This window comes from Physella acuta, unplaced genomic scaffold, assembly GCF_028476545.2.
Source record: "Physella acuta isolate Inbredline_101_S28 unplaced genomic scaffold, ASM2847654v3 ptg000067l, whole genome shotgun sequence".
Classification (NCBI taxonomy): domain Eukaryota; kingdom Metazoa; phylum Mollusca; class Gastropoda; family Physidae; genus Physella; species Physella acuta.
The window spans coordinates 171,350-178,494 of NW_026731587.1; positions in this window are offsets into that span (position 1 = coordinate 171,350).

Consider the following 7,145-nt stretch of genomic DNA (forward strand, 5'->3'; position numbering starts at 1 on the left):
TAATGTGACATTATATGATCAGCTTTATAAAAGTTGTAATGTGGCATTAAGTGCCCAGCTTTATAAAACTTTTAATGTGACCAGCTTTATAAAAGTTGTAATGTGACATTATATGATCAGCTTTATAAAAGTTGTAATGTGGCATTATATGACCAGCTTTATAAAAGTTGTAATGTGGCATTAAATGACCAGCTTTATAAAAGTTGTAATGTGGCATTATATGACCAGCTTTATAAAACTTTTAATGTGGCATTATATGACCAGCTTTATAAAAGTTGTAATGTGGCATTATGTGACCAGCTTTATAAAACTTTTAATGTGACCAGCTTTATAAAACTTTTAATGTGACCAGCTTTATAAAACTTGTAATGTGGCATTATATGACCAGCTTTATAAAAGTTGTAATGTGACCAGCTCTTATAAAATTTGTAAAGTGACATTAAATGACAAGCTTTATAAAAGTTGTAATGTGGCATTATGTGACCAGCTTTATAAATGTTTTAATGTGGCATTATGTGACCAGCTTTATAAAACTTTTAATGTGACCAGCTTTATAAAACTTTTAATGTGACCAGCTTTATAAAACTTTGTAATGTGACCAGCTTTATAAAACTTGTAATGTGGAATTATGTGACCAGCTTTATAAAACTTGTAATGTGGAATTATGTGACCAGCTTTATAAAAGTTGTAATGTGGCATTATATGACAAGCTTTATACAATTGCCGTTCTTATTTAAAATCATTTTAAATGAAAAAATTGTTTTAGGATTTTTGTTATTTAATTAAAGTTTATATAATAAACAATATGTCAATTCTTATCCCCCACATATCAAGTCTTAGCCACTACAACATGTCAAGTCTTAGTCTCTACAACATGTCAAGTCTTCAGAGGTGTTACAGACTGTATTATTGGGTATCTTTATCAGAGGCGTATCCAGGTTTTCGTTGTAGGGGGAGCGAAAAGAGCAAAAAAAGGCGCCGAATTTTTAACACGTTCTATATACGTGTATTACATATATATATATATATAATTACTAGATGTATGTCATTACTTCGCTATGATGTAAAATAAGTAGCACTCTGAAGAAATAAGATAAAACACAATGTAGGCCGACAAAAAAAAAATTGTATCAATAAAAAATATACACACACTACAACCAAAAAACAATGAACGTAACACAAATCTGTTTTGTAGTTCTTGTAAAAAAAAAAATTCTTACATAATAATTCCTGGGAAATTATTTAAGACAAGTGAAATAGGGGAAATAATCACACTATTAATATAAATATTTATATATCCACAAATTTGATTATAAATGTCAAAACAAATAAATAATTACTTTAGAATATTATGAAATTGTTTAACACTATTTGTGCTTACAAAATGTTTTGTCTATAATCAAAATTTAATATATCGTCATCATAAATGCTAAAGTAATACAGCATAATGAAAGTTTTTAAAATCAGAGTTGGTATAAAAGCTCGCTTTTCTATATTATTGAACCACATTCGGAATAAAAGCCTACATATAACTAAATATAGGTCTTTTAGTTCAGATCATATATTTTTAATTAACTACTGCTTCTTTGTGTTCTTTAAAGATCATTTTTTAACATCGTGATAGGTATGGGTTGGATCACTGTATTGATCACACACCTTTTTACTGGTAATTGCAAAAACAATATTCACAGAGTTTTACGTTTAAAAAGCTAATTTTCTGGCGGTATGGTACTTTGTTACATCATTACGCGTTTTTCTACAAGTACTTAACAGATCAGTTCGGGGTGGGTTGGGGGGGGGGGTTCAACTTCATTCACCACTGTCCGGTCACTTTAGGTCAATTATCCAACCCAGTGTATACCTAGGTGTGACATTAATGTCACTCTACACAATTGTGGTGGTGAGGTGGGGTTGAAACTGTTTCATATAATTTGTAATCGTAATCACTATAGCCCAAACTGTAAGAATACTACTACTTCATCGTGATGAAGTTGTTGACCTTGTCAAAATTTCCCCACCACTACGCAGTTTGCTCATAAATAAATTTAAATAGAGGTGCAACATCTGTTGTATTTGTTTCTGTATTGTAATTTTTTTAAAATTAATCACACGATTCAAACTTTATATATAAAGTAATTAAGTGTGAAGTTTTATGTATAACCTTTTCTAATTCAATTATTCGTAAGCAAATACATTATACAGTTGCCTTAAACTTAACACCCCTCTTGCCAAGTGGTACTACCCGTAGAGGTTTTTTTAAACATTGCAATGCATCGTATTGGTTATTTTTAGCATGGCAAACTGAAGCAGCTGTTAATATGTGTTGTAAACGTAGACACTACTAGAATAGTACAATAATGCTTAATTGCTGCATGAAAAGAAATCTTGTGATTTACAAAGATGTGCCGACCAAAAATATTTTTTTAACAAATATCATTGTTTAAAACTTTGAGTTTAAAAACTTTCCAAAAAGGCGCCACTTTGCTGAAAATAGCCAGAGGGGGAGCGGCCGCTCCCCCTGCTCCCCCCTGCGTACGCTACTGATCTTTATATATAATTCTCTTCTAGGAGACGCTAGAAAACAAGCTGTAAACGCGCTCCCTACCATCCCATTTGGTGAGCTGTGGTTCACTCTAAATTTTTACAGAGCCGGGTTTAGTGACGACTATTAGGGGCAGATAATTTAGTTTGAAACGATTTTAAACGTGGGGTGGGGGGGGGGGGGGTAACTAAGTGGAGTTTACTTTAACGGAGGGGGGGGGGGTTAACGTCCTTAACGAGCTACTTATAGTGTTTTAAAGAAATATTTTCAGTGGCAGCGTTGGTAGTGTCGAATTCACAAATTATGAATAACTGAAAAGTAAAAAAAAAAACAACTAAATAGCGGCGTATGATATGCCGCGGGTCGGCTCGTGTTTATTATATTGTGTTTTACATGAAGTTGCTTGAATGTAGAGTACCTGGCCAACGGAGTCTGAGCGACTCGTCATGTATTTTTCCATGCTCTTGTGAGATCGCTCATTGACGTAAGGGGAGAGAAAGTGGTGTATAAAAAGTGGAGCGCAAGATGAACAAGGGTGCTTGCCTGTGATTGTGTAGTAAGATGTCACCACGTCAGTTTGTTCTAGACTATAATGTAATAGTTATTTTTCTACTGTGGAATATTATTATTTCTTGTGGATCTATGTAAATAAAGTTTGAAGTTACAAAGCACTGTTGATCGTATTCTTGGATGAACGAACCCACAATAACGACAGTATCATCCTATCAACAATATTACTGTTGTTACAAGAGGCGTAGCGAGGGGGGGGGGGGAAACGACGACGACGACGGGGGGGGGGCATTTGTCCCCGGGCGCCGACTTTAGGGGGCGCCAAAATGGGTTGGAAAAATTAAATTGAAAGCTTGAGGGGGGGGGGGGGTACAAATCGAAAGTTTTTCCCCGGATGCCGGGAAGGGTCGCTACGCCTCTGCAAATCTTAGCCCCCCCCCCCCCCCCCCCTTGCAAAGCCTTAGCCTCTACAACATGTCAAGTCTTAGCCCCCAACCCCCCTGCCAAGTCTTAGCCTCTACAACATGTTAAGTCTTAGCCCCCCCCCCCCCCCCCATGTCAAGTCTTAGACCAAATCCCCTGCGCCACAATCCCCTGATTAAGACTATCCCCACTGTCTGGATGCATTCTCGGTGACTATAAATATCTCTCTAGCTGAGCCTGACCATCAGAACATACCATAGATTGGTGAATTATTGTATTCTTTTGGAAACGTTTATTCCATTTGAGAACAGCGGCCCTTCCATGAACACATGACACTAAGTGGGTTACTGACGTCAACGTAGTGGTGTCGCTATGTCGGGTGTCACCCGGTGCGGCACCACATGTATGTGTATGTATATATAGGTATATAAATATATATATATATATATGTCTACATATGCCTTAAATATAGTTGCAATTGGTGTCACCCCACTCCCATTTAGCCTATTGGTTGTAATTTGTAAGCACATTATATTAATCCAACTATTAATTCAAATGGAAAAATCATCGTAAATTATTAGATTTTGGTGTCACCCCCTCCACGGTCGTTGATTGACTTATCAGTTATTTCAAATACTCAACAAAACCATCTTTCCTCTGTAAATTTTGCAGTTGGTGTAACTCCCCCCCCCCTATCTCTGTGTGATAGTTTTTAAGAGTGCACAGTTAATAGTAAAGTTTATCTATAGTCAACTATTTATACAGGTGGATTAACTCTAATGAACCCATAATTGAAATGAAAAAAAAAAAACATTTTTCTTCTATATATTATGCAAGTTTTCGCCACGGTGTCACCCCAGCCTCGCGACGCCTCTGCGTCTACGTATGTTTGGTGAATGGAGTTAAGTCGTATGGTAAATGACAAAGATAGTCAAACATTAAATGTACAGCAAGCATTATACCCGCCACCTCCCTTTCATACCAACATTTCGAGTTTTGAATAGTTATTAGACTAAGATCTAGGTCTAAGTGTTTTTTTTGTCGTGATAGTCGTTGATACAATTGAGGAGAACACGAAAACTCCGTGTGTGTATATCTGTAAGGCACACACAAACCAAAGGCGATCCACCTTTATCTGGCACGGAACCAGAATAGGCGATCACGTGATCTGAGGTCATGTGATCAATGAAACCTAGAGCGAGAAATGATTGCATTCAACTATTTATAACTTCCGCAGATAGTTGGTTGTTTGTAGAATTTAAAGGCTACATACAAATGGCTTTTTATATAGTATTAGGGTTGTAATTGAAGCTTGTGTTGAGGCGGTCTCTGCAGATGGTAATATGGTGGTGTTTGTTGAAAATGGTGTTGAGGTGGTGATTTGGTAAGGTTTAGGGTAAGAAAAAGACGATCCATTTATTTAAAAAAAAATGCATAAAACATTTAAATAAATTTTAAAAAATATACTATAAAATTAACCTCCCTTAACTTCAGTGGCCGCCGACCTTATGGGGGCGCCAAAATGGGTTGGAACTACAAATTGAAAGGCTGATGGGGGGGGGGGGGGACGACTACACATATCCCCGGCCGCCGACCTTATGGGGGCGCCAAATTGGGTTGGAACTACAAATTGAAAGGCTGATGGGGGGGGGGGGGTGATGCAGATGAAAAGTTCGAGGGAGGGGGTGTGGAAATCAAAAGTTCGAGGGGGGGGGGTGCAAATCGAAAGTTTGTCCCCGGGTGCCGGGAAGGGTCGCTACGCCTCTGCAAAACTTTCTCGACTATTCTTATATAACACTATGGGGAATGGTAACTCGGGATACAGACATGATTTTTAATCCATTTTTAATTGCTTAAAACTTTTAAAATAGATAGAATCTCGTACAAAAAAGAATTGCGCACCAAGGAAAGCCAAACAATAAGTGTATAATAGTGCGGAATACTAATACTTAAAAATTAATTTGCGTTTTTTACTTTCTCGTATATACGAAGTATAGAGAAAGTCTTGTAATCGCGCAAAAAAAAAAAATCGAGATTTTTTTACAAATCTCGACGTTTTATACCTCACTGATACGGAAAAACATAATTTTGCAATCTTGTCCGTATGTCTGTGTGTGTGTCTGTTTGTGTGTGTGACTGTGTGTGTGTAAACACGATAACTTGAGTACCGTTACAGCTATGTTGATGAAATTTCATATATAAGTATTTTATCAAAATCGTAGATCCGTATCAACTTTTTAGCGATTTCCGGTAACCGGAAGTGGTAATTTTTCTACTTTGAATTTTTCAAAAGCTTATAACTTGAGTACTATTTCAGATTGATAAATGAAATTTCACATTTAAGTAAAAGATCTAATTCTCTACCTTCTCTCAAATTTTGAATAATTTCCGTTGACCGGAAGTACTAATTTACGCTATTTCCGATTTCTAAAAAAAAACGCATGTAAATTTATAAAGTACTAATAATATTGCGCACTATTATGCACATTTTGTTTTGCCGTTCGCTTGGTGCGCAGTTCTTTTTTCTACTAGATTTTATTCTATTTTTAAAAGTTTAAGTAAACAAAAATCATGTCTATATTCCGAGTCGCCATCCCACGTAGTGTTATATTAGAATATTCGAGAAAGTTTAGGGGAGATCACTCCCTGTTTATTTTTTGACAAATCGGAAATTACGCAAATTACTACTTCCGCTAAACGGAAATTACTCAAAATTTGACAGAAGGCAGAACTTTAGATCTTTTACTTATATGTGAAATTTCGTTTATCTATCTGAAACAGTACGCAAGTTATAGGCTTTTGAAAAACCAAAAGTAAAATTAGTTCCACTTTCGGACAGGGAGATAAAAACAGAGGAAGAAAGTTAAAAAAAACTTGTAAAAATGAGCTCATGATAAAAGCCGCTATAGCTGGAAAAGTTGAAGCTAGTGGCTAGGTTTAGTGATTGCAAACACGCTGTTTAATGATTGTTGAGAGGCTGTTTAATGATTGTTGAGAGACTGTTTAATGATTGTTGAGAGGCTGTTTAATGATTGTTGACAGACTGTTTAATGATTGTTGACATGCTGTTTAATGATTGTTGAGAGGCTGTTTAATTATTGTTGAGAGGCTGTTTAATGATTGTTGAGAGGCTGTTTAATGATTGTTGAGAGGCTGTTTAATGATTGTTGACAGGCTGATTAATGATTGTTGACACGCTGTTTAATGATTGTTGAGAGACTGTTTAATGATTGTTGACAGGCTGTTTAATGATTGTTGAGAGGCTGTTTAATGATTGTTGACTGGCTGTTCAATGATTGTTGAGAGGCTGTTTAATGATTGTTGACTGGATGTTTAATGATTGTTGAGAGGCTGTTTAATGATTGTTGAGAGGCTGTTTAATGATTGTTGAGAGGCTGTTTAATGATTGTCGAGAGGCTGTTTAATGATTGTTGAGAGGCTGTTTAATGATTGTTGAGAGGCTGTTTAATGATTGTTGACAGGCAGTTTAATGATTGTTGAGAGGCTGTTTAATGATTGTTGACAGGCTGTTTAATGATTGTTGACATGCTGATGACAGATGACACAATGTTAGCCGCTAGATCAAAATGTTAAAGTCAGGCACGCCAATATGGTTGTTTAATTCATGAAAGTTTGATTTAGTGCGATGCAGTGTTTACAAGCCGTTTAT